At 42.6% G+C, this 14,350-nt stretch overlaps 1 protein-coding gene across 5 annotated transcripts in view; it reads left to right on the top strand.

Annotated features, from left to right (window-relative positions):
* The first annotated feature begins 5,958 nt into the window (after positions 1 to 5,958).
* The window catches only part of Tafa4 (TAFA chemokine like family member 4), a 181,671-nt gene continuing 173,279 nt past the window's right edge, over positions 5,959 to 14,350 (top strand). For 3 of the 5 annotated variants that reach the window (XM_063260226.1, XM_063260223.1, XM_063260228.1), the window contains exon 1: positions 5,959 to 6,266. The gene's annotated coding sequence lies outside the window, so the exon portion shown is untranslated. The other 2 variants (XM_063260225.1, XM_063260227.1) reach the window with 2 other exon arrangements.

Genomic DNA, 14,350 nt, shown 5'->3' with positions numbered 1-14,350 from the left:
TCCAAAGTCTCATGTGGTTACAGATAGGGGCTTTCTAGAGATGGCTGGGTCTAGGGTGTGTGATGCTGGGATCAAGAATGTGATGCTGGGATTGATTCATGGTGTAATGCTAGGATTAAGGGTGCCTCACACTGGATGGGAGTGGTACCCTAAGGGTGGGCAGCCTGGATAAGACATAAGGGACAGAAAGACGGTCATTGCTTGCTGTTTTTTGCCTTCTGCCTGCCATGAACTGTTTGTCCTCTGCAGTGCCTCTCTGCCATGCCACCCTGCCTAGGAGCCAGCCAAGTATGGACTGAAATTTCTACACACTGTGAGCCAAGTAAATCTTTCCTCCATTAACTTTGTGTGTTGGGTACTTTGTCTCAGCAATGAGAAAAGTAACTAGAATAGTCTTTAGGAGTCATCCGTGTTGGAGAATGTGTCAAAATTTCCTTACTCTTTAAAAATAAAAATAATATTTTATTGTAAAAAATACAAAAACTTATATAACATGTACTGTTTATCCATTTGTCTAATGAAACAACTTGGTTGTTTCTACTTTCAGCTATTGCAAATCATGCTGCTATAAGTTGGCTGTACAAATATTCTTTGGTAAGCAGAAAGTTTAGATGAATTAGTAAAAGGATCAATGAAAGATGCAGGAATGAATGATGATACCCATCTTCTGCGTAGCTGAGAGTTATGTGACCACATGGAAGCTGTTGGGATAGATGGGATGGGAAGAAGTGAGGGTACCAAAAAAGAACATCATTTCTTTGAGGATCCTACTGGGCTAGTCCTGCTGGGAACCTAGCTTGTATCGCTCCATAACAGCTCTTGTGTTATCTCTAAAAGTGCACTCCCTTCACTGTGGTTTCATAAATCCCTCTTATGCTAATTTGCTCTGAAGTGCTATTCTTTTCCAGAACATAAAATATTGAAGTATTTGTGGTCAGCAAAGAGAAGGATAGTAAAACCCACCTGAGCTTTCCAAACTGCCAGACACCTTGTCTGAGTTCCAGAAGTCTAAAACAAGCCTGATCAAGTCATCCACGGCAGGAAGTCACTTAACATATGAAATGGCCACCCACTTCCTGAGAAAGGTGGGGGAATCCAGGATCCAACAAGAGCAGCCTCTCATCTTCTCACCGTTGCAAGCTCACGGGCTTTCTCCCTGACCAGCGCTGTGGGGAAGCCACGAGAATAGAAAGTGAGTTGCAGAGGCCAGCTGAAGCTGATTTTAGATGTTCAATCTCAGGCAGGAGGATCTATTAGTCTCTGGGTAAAGAGGGACAGCGCTGGCACTGCATGCTGCTTACAAGGCTCACAGATGAGGGGGTGCTATTTGTTCCCTCCTATTCGGGTAAGGGAAGCTGTCAATGTATGAGATACAGATGTATGGCAAAATAGGCTGACTTCTAAGAAGCTTGACTTGCCCTTCCTTAGAAGATGCTGAAGAACACATAGGCTAAAAACAAAAGTATATTGGTTGTTTCATTTATCAAAATCCACACAAGTCCCAGTTTGAAGCAAGAGAAAGCACAGCAAAGATCCAGCTAGAAAAGTGCTTGGTCTTGGAAGCTTGAGGGCTGGGGTAAATAACAAAAAGTAAGAAAGTGGCTCTTTGAAATTTTCAGACAAATACAAAACAGTAGACAAATGCCTTCTGTATTCTCCGTGCTTGCTTTCTTTCTGTCCACCCACCCTGCCACTATCTTTGCCGTCAAAGAAACTGGCTCAAGGCATGTTAGCTATTTAATAGTGGTTTAGATCATGCATATATTATTAACATCTTCTGAGCCTCAATTTTCTCATCTGAAGACTGGAGGTGATAATGAGGGAATTTATTCTATAGGGTTATGCCCATGATAATTCACATGAAGTGTTTGGAATAGAAGGTGACACATGAGTTTCCAAATCATGTTAGTTATTCTTACTAGCCTGCTAAAGGAAAAATTACACTCAAAGTGCATGAACATTGCAAAATTTTAAAACTGAAGCTTGATCCAGTAAGATTAATAAGTAGGCCTAGGAGAGCCAGAATATTCCCTCAGAGGCACAATCATCATTGTATTGGTTAAACACCAGCGCGTGCCCAGTAGTTATGGATGTTACATAAGTGAGGAAAATAAGCACAATATCCAAGTCACGTGGTGCTACTACATACAAATACGAGGCATGTCAAGGGCTCTTCGGTGAATGTGTGTGCATGCAAAACTCGTTAGTGTGACCTGCACTGATTCTTACATAAGAAACTAAATAATTTGGCCGTCAGGTCATTCTGGCTTCTTGCTGTTGCAGGAAAGACATCAGGTCATTGGAAATGTATCACTGTATTCCTATGTGTCTCATCTTATTGTGCAAGTATACTTGTATGAGTTTTCAGGGGCTATAACACAGAACCACAGACTGGGAGGCTTATACAATGGCAAATTACAATCTCCCAGTTCTGAAGGGAAGACATCCAAGATTAAGGGGTTGGCAGGGCTGATTCCTTCTGAAACCTGTGAGAAGGAACCTGTTTTAAGATTTGTGGGTCTTCCTCAATGTCCTGGGGCTTAAGACACATCACTAGGATTTGTTCCTTAATGTTCAATGTTCTTCCTGTGTGCATATTTGACTCCTGATTTCCCCCACTCATATTGGATTAGGGCCCATCCTAATGACTTCATTTTAACTTGATTACCTCTGTTCAGACCCTGGATCCAAATACGCTCACATTCTGTGCTCCTGGGGCTTAGATCTTCAACATATGAGCTTTAGGGGGACACAGTTGAACCCTTGACAATACTGCAAATCCAGAATGGGAGAATAGGATATTAGACTGAGATAGGCAAAGTTGCTTAACATTTTTTCTTTGCCAAGATGAGAAAACATCAGTCCAGGAAAACTCAGAAGATAAGAAAACAAGGGCTTACATATACACATAGTCCAATGCCAGTGGAATCAGTAATACAGACTTGTTGTAAGTGACTCGCCCCCTACCTCTTCCTAGTCTTTGCTCAAATGTTACCGTCTAAGAGGGAACTATTCTCAGTGGGAACTGGTGCTAAAGTCACAGCTTTCCCAATACCCATCTCCTGTTCTCCACATTTTTTTTCTTTCTTTTAAAAATATTTTGACATGCTTATTTTAATGTTTGCATATTTTAGTGAACAATTACTCACTATGATTACATTTACTAAGCACACGTCACAATGAATGACATCAGCCTTTGCTAACTCACACTCTCCCACATTCTCATTAACTGTTTCCAATGCATTTTCATCTATGTTAAATGCAGCACACAACCCTACTTATAAGATTGCAAGCACTCCACCTAGATCTGCAACCGCTTCACTGTGAAAGTCGTCGCACATGTTGCGGATATATAGGGCACACCTGCTTCGGTAGACATCTTGATCAGGTGTGGGAGAAGTGTGGGCTTTCTGAATTCAGCTGCATATTGCAGCGGACCTTAGTTCCTTAAGCCAGAATGTCTTCATTGTTTAGAAAATTAAAATAACAGCTTTACTGAACTAAAATTTGCTGCACAATTTTCAAGCTTAAAGTATAAGATTCAGTAGCTTTTAGCACATTGAATAAAGTTGTACAACCATGGCCACAATCAAATTTAGATGATTTTTGTTATCCTAAAACAAAACACCCCCTACCCAGTAGCTACCGTCTCCTAACTGCTGCCCCCTCTTTCCATCTAGGTAACCAATGAGCTACTCTCTATGTTCATAAATTTTCCTATTCTGATGTTTTTTTTTTGAGTAGGAAAATTTATTGGAGAAGAGACATAGCTCCTGAGAGACAGGAGGAGTCCCAAACAGGTTGCCTGTAGTATTGTGGCAGTTTTAAAAATTCAAATTAGACCATGCTCCAAGCAACAATAAAGAACATATCCAAAGAAATGGAAATCCTGCAACATGATCTCTCACACCACATTGGAGTGAAACTAGAAACTGACAGCAGAAACATACTTAAAATACAGTAACTTTTTTTTCTTATTAACTTTTTCATAAAAGGAAACCATGCACTATTCAAGCTTGTGTATCTGATTTATTTCACTAAACATTAATGTCTCACGGTGCATCCATTTTCCTATAAATGCCTCAAGTTCATCTTTCTTTATGGCAGAGTAGTACTCTGTCAGTTATAAATACTATATTTTCTTTTTTTTTTTTTTTTTGTCTTTTTCGGTTTTTATCGGTACCAGGGATTGAACTTACGACCGCCTGCTTGCAAGGAAGGCGCAGGCGCTTATGCCACTCAGCTAAATCCCCAGCCCCAAATACTATATTTTCTTAATCCATTCATCTGTTGGTGCCATACAAGCTGTGTCCAAGATTTAGCTGTTATGAATTATACTGCTATAAACACAGGTATGCACACATTGCTGTGGTATGATGTTTATAACTTTAGGAAAGATACCTAAAAGGGGAATCGCTTTTTTTTTTTTTTTTTGGTATCACTACCTTCTGCTACCATCCGTGATTTGCTTATCATGGTAACTGCTGGAAGAATTCCCCATTGGAAAGAATTTTTACTGTTGTTTACTTCTGGCTATACTAGCACCTGTTACCATGCCTGACGCACAGTAGGCCTTGAATTTTGTTAAGTAAATGAGGAACCATCTGCAATGTCCTGGCGTTAATTTCAAGTTTGTTTGGGATCTCCTCTTGTCTTTTATGGGATCTCAGTATTTAGTCTTTTAGAGTGTATCAGAGATGGAGTCACGGTCTCTGATGCTTGAATTTCCTCTTAGACTGGTGATGACTTAATAATAGGACTGTCTTTGATTGCAGAGCCCTAATTTCAATAAAAAGACCAAAAATGTCTAAGAATTAGTAAGATAATATGGCATGTGTATAGGGGCTCAAGGGCTTGGAAGAACAGAGGTTCCACAAGTTAATTTACATAGCTGGGTTTTTTTTTTTTGTTTTGTTTTTGTTTTTTTTTGGCATGGAAAGTTGAACTCAGGACCTCATGCTTGCCAGAGAGCCACCGTGCCGCTGAGCTAACTCCACAGCCCTCAAATTAATTTGAATTAATTTAATTCAAGCAATAGGAGCGGAAAAAGGCAAATATACATGGGAGCGATCACGGGGCAGGATGGCGCATGATTCTATGTCAACAGAGCAACAGCCTCTGAAGTTTACAGGCCAAACCTAAGACGGTGGAGAGGACAGTGATACAGAGCAATGTTTGTCAACCTTTGTGCGGGTTCTGACCATTTGGGGATCTGGTTTGAATGAGGATTTAGGTTCTGAGGACTGAAAGTTTGAAATTCTCACATGGTCTCAGGGATGTCTCTGCTTGCCCAGGCTTTGAACACTGAAGAGCAACCATAGGTTCCCTGTTCATACAGAAACTTTCCCCCTAATTAACTTAGCAACCCTTGGTAAGTTATTGGACTTCTCTGTGCTTTGGTTTTCTCATTTGTAAAATAAAAGATCAGGTAAAGTCATCTCTGTAAACAGAATACCTAAGAGTCATCAGCGTTAACTTCCCTTTCAGAAGAGGGGAAGCAGACTTTGTGTAGCTGAGTGGTGCTGTGAGAAGGGGTCAAAGAATCTTAGTTGCATTAGCGTTTTTTAATGAAGCCATGCATTTTTGTTATTGACGTGCGTGCCCAGTTCTCCCCTATCTCACGCAAGCAAGGTACACACAAAGCCAGAGTACTGCTCACGCGAGGCGCAGGGTGCTTTGGGTCTGAGGCGAGAGAATGCTGCCAATTTGGAGCTGAACCCTAAATTCCTCTCCCTAATGCAGGGTTCAAGACGCGCCCGAAGTCTTCAGAAAAACAGCACCTGTCCCGGTCACCTGCGGATCGGTGGCCACGGCGAGGCGCTCGGCAGAGGCGCGCGGCCGGAGGGGCGGGGGTGAGAGGCGGAGCGGGGTGCGGGAAGGAGCCGGCGGCCCACGTGGACTGCGGGCTTCGCTGGGCGCGGGCAGCGGCCGGCCAGGCCAATCAGCGCGGCCCGAGCCCAGCCGACCCCCCTGGCTGGCGTGCTCGCGGGGCTCCAGCTGCTTGCTAGCGGGTTGCCATCGGGACGGGGCGCACGGCTGGGCTAGCAGCTCACTGCAGACGCGGGGGCGTCCGGCAGGCGCAGCCCCTCGCAGACGCTGTTTCTCCTGCTTCAGCTCGGGCCTCTCTCTGGGGAGACGCAGGAACTTTCTCTTCCTTGGCTTGGCGGCGGGGGCGATGGCTCATTCCCCGGGCACTTGCGGACAGGCGGCGCGTTGAGCGCCCTCCATCTCCGGTGTGCGATCGGCGCCCAGCCCTGGACGCGCAGGTCTGACTTGGCCGCCGGCTCCAGGCAGTGAGAAGGACTGGAAGGGGAGAAAAGGGGGCGGGCTGATGGGATGGGAGTGGCCCTGGACCCTGAGAGCGACACTGTCCCTTGGGCACCAGCTGCCTTTCGAGCTGGTACCGTGCAACTTGGCTCGGAGCGAGCCCGCCCATCCTGGAGTCTTGGGGAGCAGGGTTCCTCCTGTGTTGTGGTCGGCTTGTACCCCGAAGTTGGAAGCGGCTCTCCGAAGTAAGGCTGTGTGGCAGGGGTGGGGCAGCAGCCTCTTCTAATTTCGAGGTGCAGGTCCCCTGGGGCGCTGCACGGTGCGGGGATGGCCACTTGATGAACTGGGAGGTGGAAACGCGGGGCGGAGTCTCCCTGTGCGCTGGTTGTGGACAAGCTGGTCTCGGGGGCTTTATCTCTTGAGGCTTAGCGGGGACTCTTATAGGAGCCAGCAGGAGGAAGCGGGTCAGTCGCCCATCTGAGCCACCTGGTTGCGGCGTCTTGCATTAGAGCGCAGCGAGCGCTCGGGAAGCGCTTTCCATGGGAAGCGCCAGGCTCCCGGTGCAGGGAGACACTAGATGGGGCATGAAGTTCTACCTCTTCCCGCGCGAGGGATCCTGGATTTGCCCACCCAGGCAGCGTCTCTATCATTCTTTGCCTCTTTTTCCTTTCCTCATGTGCTCTGGTGGTCCTCGTGGAAGGGAAGGCATCTTTAAACAAGGGCTCACTCAACTTGAGGAGGATTGGTGATAGGAAGCTTGTTACCCCGCACTTGGCAGGCAGCCCAGGCTGGACGCAGGGACGCTTGTGTATTTTACCCTTCTGAGATCTTTGCATGTGCTCCTCCCTCCACCCGGATTGAAAGTTCCTCTGAGGAAGCATGCTTATCCTGAAACTCTTTCTTTTTTTAACTTTTCAGTGGCTTTCCCTCCAAGACAGACTGTGAAGTTGATGTGATGTGACAGGCGATCCTGAGTGTGGGGACAGTTGCTTTCTAAGCCTTACTCTGGTTCTTTCTCTGCTATCCTTGGCACAGGGATTGCTAACAGCAACTGGAGGCCCCCCCCCCCGCACCCCACCAGATAAAAACCCCACACTTACACACATTATTGACTAAGCTTTCTAGCAGATTTTGAACTTTTTAAAAAGGCTAAGATTTTTTAGAACATCCGTTTGGCTGTACAATTACTGTTTTCCACTCAGTCATTTGAGACGAATGATGTGAAGAATTCTTCAACAGTTCACTGTGGTTTTTATGGTGAGAAGCATTTCTGCTAAGTTTATGGTCATAAATAAGTGTGCCAGCCCAACACTTCCTTTGGATTGGAAATGCAGACCTTAATAAGGCCGTGTGAGAGCAGTTTTCAGAAATATTATGACTAATGATGACTTATGTCCTCCCAAAATGACCACGTGAGTTAATAGCCCTTATTTATGCAGAAATCTTTCTTCATTGATCAGTATTCTTAAAGGCGAAAGCTGTATTTCAAGGTGTTCTTTCTAAATTATTCTCTCTCATTGTTCTTGCTGTCTTCTCTCAGTATCATCTAACTACCCTCTGGTGCTTTAAAATTTATTGTAAGACTTTAAGTCGTGGCTTGACGTGGCCAGTTTTTCCCTGCTAGAGATAAGAAAGTTGCCCTTCTCAGAAAAGCAGAGGCTGCCAGTGTATCTGTTTTTGAATGGCTTTTTCCTTCCACTCACCAAAAGCACCTGTAATTATATTGCATACTCTTCATTGTAAGCAATTTTTCTCATATTTCTAGCCTTAGATTGCTCTAGGTCACTTGAATTGCAATATTCATTTTGTGATCTTTTTAGAGATGTGCATTGTTTGATGACCTAGTTCTGTTTAGTTAAAAGGAAAGTGATCCTTCCCTTTGTTCCCCACCTACTTTTCAGTGGCACATAGCCTTTCCCTAATAGCTGCTTTTATCTCCACCACTCATTTATTGTTATACTTAATATAATACTTCGTTATGTAAATGATGTGTGGATGCATATGATATTAAAACTGCATTCACTGGGGATTAACCCATGGGAATGACATCATCACCAACCAATCCTCTATCTGATTTGAACATGCATTGACAAAAGTCATGTTATCATATCGAGCAAGGGATTCTACACTGCCTGTGATGGATGAGAGAGAGAGGGAAGTCTTTTTGGCACTTTGTAGCTCAATTAGCAACCCAGTTGGAGGGTTTTGGGGATTTCTGGAGTAAGAAGCTTAGCTTAATAATAAAATTCTAAGGTTGTAGCTTTATAGATTTCTATAGAATTTGCATAAGTACATTTTTCTCTTATCCTTTCTTTCTCTTTGGGAGCTTTTCACCCTGGCTCTATTTCTTTATAGACAAGTGGAGATATTATCATACATAATAAATGACCTAGTGTTATGTTTTTATGGAGGGCTGTGGGTGGGAGATAGAATGTGTAGATAATAGACTAATTTGTTTGTATACACATGTATGTTTATCAGCTGTTAGCTATAAATCAGCCAAGATTAGCAAGATGCCGTTAAGTCCTGAAGACAATCATAACTGATTGGGAGATTATGCAATGTAATTTGTCTTTCTTTAGGAAGATTCAGGGTTGGGGGTGGAGGGCAGGGAACAGTGTCCATAGTGGGAGTGGAAAGTGACTTGGTCTCATTAATCACGTCATACTTACTTGGTTAGAAATGTTACTTTAACAAGCCCATGCCAGAAGTCAAGGCAGTTCTGACCTACAGATGTGGGTTTAAGTCATCCTGTGGAGCTGTGGTTTGTAGCAGCCTAGTCAGTGATCTCTGGCATGAAACTAACTTTGCTTCCCCATCTATTTGATATTTTTTTGAAAAAATTAAAAATAACTTTCAGTTTTACTGTTGCCATTTTAATTTGGTCGGTTTTGTTCCATTCAGTCAGTCCAGAGGGCATCTGTGTGCTCTCTCTTAACATAAACCTAATCATGAATTCTGGGGAAAGACTCAGAGACTTGAGGAATTTTAAATCTGGCAAGTATCTCTGAGTTCCCCTTTCTAGGAGATCAGGGTGGGTTGAATGTACTGTGATATAGAAGGAATGCTTGCTCCCCAGTACCATGGGAGGCTCAGGCAGGAGGAGTAAAAGTTCAACCCCAGTCTGGCCCGCTTGGTGACTTAGTGAGACCCTGTGTCAAAACAGAACAGTTAAAAAAGGGCTGGAGATGTAGTTCAGTGGAAAGACGCTGGGTTCAATCCTACTCACTATTAGGGTTTGGGGGCGGGGAGGAGAACAAAGGAAGAAAAGAGAAAAAAGAACTGAGATTAGAATTTTGGAGGCTGAATTTTTAGTCCAGTGCTTTTCCAGGAAAACTCTGGAAGGAACTGCTTGTAAAGTAGTGGCTGCTTCCAGAGCAGATTCTGCGGACAGGACCATGTGGCTTGTTTTGTGAAGGCTCAGGAGGTAGGGACATTCTCTTGGTTGAATGCAGCCTGAGGACTTGGCAGCTCTGCACAGCACTTACCTTCCGTTCCTGACTAGTGGCAGCCATAGTCCCTGCACTCATGAAGAAGAGGTTTGAAGCTAGCTGACCATGGAAGAGGGCTGGGTAAGGTCACTCAGTGGGGATCTTTGAACACATGGAGAGATGTAGATGTTAAAATTACACTGATGGGCTGGGGATTTAGCTCAGCGGTATAAGTGCCTGCCTTGCAAGCAGGCAGTCATGAGTTTGATCCCTGGTACTGATAAAAAAAAAAAAATACACTGACTTAGTTTTCAGTATTGATGTAAAGGATGCTCATGAAAGAGAACTCAGGTTAAATGTACTGTGTGACAGTCTCCTCCATTCTTTGTGCCTATTATTTGCTCATCCTAATAATTTAGAATAAAACTATTTCCTGGCATGGTTGCAGATAATGATGATTTTTCAAGATTTGTGGAAAACTTAGTGTGTGCCAGGTAGGGAATGGTGTTCATGAACCATTTTGATTAATAGATGGCTTTTCTATATGGATGAACTACTGATTTTCAAAGAACGGTAAATTTAAAATAACATTGAATCTTTTTAGTTACTCTTTTTAATTCAAGAGATGTCAGGATCTTGCAGTCATTAGCATGAGCATAAATAATTTTAATTCAAAAGTAGGGTGAAATCACATACTAAGGAGTTTTTGTTAGTAAAATGACAGATATAGAGAAGATGCTCTATTTAAAAAGATAACAAAGGTGTGGGTAAGGTAATTTGTTGCCTTTTATGAGATGGTAGTATTGTTAGACCATAGTACACTGTTTAGAAAAACATGAAGATGTCCTTGTGTTTCTTATGAAATGAAGAGAAAACACTAGGTTTTTTTGTTAAACAGAAAATATGGTTTGTTTGTGCTGTAAGTTCATTTAAAGCTGTAAAACAATTATGCACACTTCTGCAGCACTCCAATTATTTTAACCGAAGATGGAACTGTCAAAAGTATAGCGATTATTATTATTAGTTTTTTAATGATTGTTCTGTCTGCTTGGACGCTCAAAAGCTTCATATCTGCGCTGCATGTCCTAAAGTTCTCTCTGAAGACTCAGAGTCTTATTTTTCATTTTCTTCATTTTTCTGTCATTTTTGCCTGAGGAATCCTGCAAATATTGATGGGCCCTTTGCATACCACAGTGATTTACCTGTGAGTCTTTCAGCATTAACCCTCAGGCTTTATAGCTTCTAAAACTAATCAGAGGAGACTTCCAGCAAGGAGCAAGCCGAATGGCCATCTCAGGCAGTGTTTCTCAATGTGGGTATTTTTGCTCCACAGAGGACCCATGGCAGTGTCTGCATCTTGGTGAGGATGAGAGGAGAGAGGAATCTGCAGTGGGTAGAGGCCAGGAATGCTGCTGAACACCCTGGATGCCTGGGACAACTCCCACACCTGAGAATTATTTGGGTTAAAATGTCAGGAATTCTGTGGTTGAGAGACTCTGCTATAGTGTATCTTTTTAGGTCCAGAATATTGAAATGGCTTTTCCAATGTCCCCAATATTTTATTTTTAGCAGCAAGCCCAGGGCTCTTACTGCATAGACCATGATTTGTTTTCATCACTGTACCTTCTGTTTCGAAGATTTCTTTTCTTAATTTATAAAGATAATGCATGCTCAACCAGAAAATCCAAATAGTATAGACGATTAGCAAAGTAAAAAGCCCATCTAATTCTATGTCCCAGAGACATTTTCTATTCCTATTTTGATAAATCTATTTCCATTTCTCTTCCTCTGCTTTTATCCACATGTAGATATTTAGACCTAATCATTTTAGATAAAAGGGGTCATCCATCATATAATCTTTATCCTCCTTGGTTGATTCAGCAAAGGCCCACTGCAAGGATCTTGACTAAGCTAGGGAAGGAGGCCAGTATCCTGTGGCCAGCTTGACCATGGAGCTCTTCTATGCACAGGGCAATGGTATAGGTGGTCACATGGCACTAACATGTGCTCTGGCTTCGTCTGAGGAAGGATGAAGAATAAGCAAAAAGAGCTCTAAGCCATTCTTTTTTCATGGCTGTGTGTTACTCTATTTAATAATTCATCTTTAATGCCAGTATAAAACCTAGAAGTTTAAAGGGATTTTGAGTTTAAAGGGATTTCTTTGTAATGCATTGCATTACTGTTAGAGAACACATATTTCATGTGTTGGTGTTGGAATAAGCCTTTCAATTCTTTTTTCTTTATTTAATATCTGTCTAGTTTAAGATTTTAAATAAGGTCCAAGGATGTGGTTAGTATGCCCAGCATACCTGAGGCCCTGGATTCAATTTTCACTAGCAAACAAAGTCAGAAAACATACTTTGTACAGTAGGGTGTTTAATTAAAATTATCCAAGGAAAAATTATTGGGGTGAATTATTTTTTGCATGTATCAATGAGAACGATAAATCACAGGGGCCACAATCTTTGATACTATTTAAATCATTTGGCAGCTGTTCCAGTGGCCGCCAGCTTGTAATGTAAACATCTGTCACCTTTTCTCTGCTCTCAGAACCGATTATGCATCCCAACCTCAGATCTGAGATTGCAGCTTTCTTCTTCAGTGTTTTTGGATTAATTCCTTCTCTGTTCTCCCACACTCACATGTGTATACATGCATGTGTGCACACACACACACACACACACACACACACACACATCCATGGACATACAAATCAAAAGAGCCATAAAATTGGTTACCGTGGCCTGGTCCTCCCAGGATGAAAGCTGCGCATCTTTTTGGCATTCTGTCCTGCTCTTCCCAGGCCGTGGGGTCTGCTCAGGAGCAGAGCTGCATTAAGCAAGCAGGAGGAGGGCTGTGAGTCTGTTCTTTGGTACTGATCTCATCTTCCTGTGTGCTGAATTCCCCCTACCTCAAAACTTGGGCATGGATGTGCAGTGGAGATTTAGGAAATTCACTGCTAACATTTAAACATTCCCCAGTGAGTCCCAAGAGTAACAACCAACAGAGGCAGAGATGCCGGAGAGGATTGCGTAAGGAGTCAAAACGTGTCTTTTATTTGAGTACTTGCCATTCTTAAATTAGGGGATGTTTGTTATCTATTTGTCTTATTAAGGTTTCAAAAAATGATGGTAGTGGGTTGCAGATGTGGCTCAGTGGTAGAATCTTGCCTTGCATGCAAACCCAGGTACCCCACTCCAAAAAAAAAATTATGGTGGTAATAATAGCTAAAATGTGTTAAGAAAGAATGTTGTCTTGTAATGTGCTAAGTACTTTTAAAAAAATAGTTTTGAAAAACCATAAAGAAAGTTTTAATGGAATAACACCAAATTTACGATTTTCATCATTCTTAAGTGTACACTGCAGTAGCATTAAATACTTTCACACTGTTTGGCTGGTGTCATCTATACCTACCCACAGAGCTCCTTGCATGTCACAAAACTTAAATGTACCCATTACACTTCAGCGCCCCATTTCTTCCTCTTCTCCTCTCCTAGTACCCACCATCATATTTCCCATCCCTGAATTCCACTGCTCTTGGCACCTCATGCAAGTGGAGTCATACAATACTTGTCCTTTTGTGACTGTCATATTTTATTTAGCATAATGTCTTCAGGGTTCATCTATGTTTTAGCATATGTTGGAATTTTTTTTCTTTTTAAGGCCAGTACTCTATTGTATATGTTTATACCACATTTTGTCAATTAGTCAACACAAAGTTGAGTTGTTTCCAACTTTTGCCTGTGGTCGATCACGCTGTTATAAATGTGTGTGCAAATCTCCCAGTCTTTGCTTTTAGTTCTCTTGAGTATATTGTGTTTAATTTTTTTGAGGGAACATTGTGCTGTTTCTCATAGTGGCTGTATCATTTCACACTCATCATATTTATGCACTATCTTATCTACCCCACCCCCATGTCTATAAGGTGAACACAATTATTGTCTTCCTCTGTGCCTGAGGAAAATGAGACATGATGCCCCACTGGTAGGCTGTGGCAGAGCTGAGATTGGAGCCGGGAAAGGTAGTTTAGAGGCAAAACTCTTAGGAGATCATTCACCCCCAGCAAGGCTGACTGAACTTCTCACGTGGAAGGAGGGTCCAGGTAGGGTTGGGGTGTGGAGATAAATAGTGAATGGGTTTATCCTGGAGAAACTATGAGTTCTCATCCTGCCACAGAGAAGAATTTGATTGTGATTTGGAGTGTTGGTGGGTCAAATGTTTATTGTGACATTACTATTTTATTCAAATAATAGGAAGCCAGTCGATATATACTATGGTTATTTAGATTGTTAGTATTAATGCTGCCTGGAATCCTCTGGCAATTAACAACCGTGCAGCCCATGTTTCTGTAAATGCCATAACAAGTTTTGCTTTTCATTGGGGGTGGGAGGAGGGATGGATTGAGAGAGATGGAGGAAGTGGTCGAGATAAAGATAACCCTTAGGTAGGACCTGGTGGTGATTGCATTCTTGCTTTCTAGAGACAGTGGGCAGAGAACATGGCCCTCCTTTCCTCCAAAAGACACAGCTAGATGGAGGCATTGCAGAGGAAGGCACGTTTTTGTCACTTTACAGAATTAACAATTGATCAGTTTTTGGTCCCTGATTCCTTTGTAAGCATCCCATGTTTATTCATTATCATGATTACGCTGT

Source organism: Cavia porcellus, unplaced genomic scaffold (assembly GCF_034190915.1).
Source record: "Cavia porcellus strain 051 isolate PalLab524CR breed Dunkin Hartley unplaced genomic scaffold, mCavPor4.1 scaffold_13, whole genome shotgun sequence".
Lineage (NCBI taxonomy): Eukaryota > Metazoa > Chordata > Mammalia > Rodentia > Caviidae > Cavia > Cavia porcellus.
Note: the sequence above shows the minus strand (reverse complement) of the source record. Positions and strands in the feature narration are given on the sequence as shown.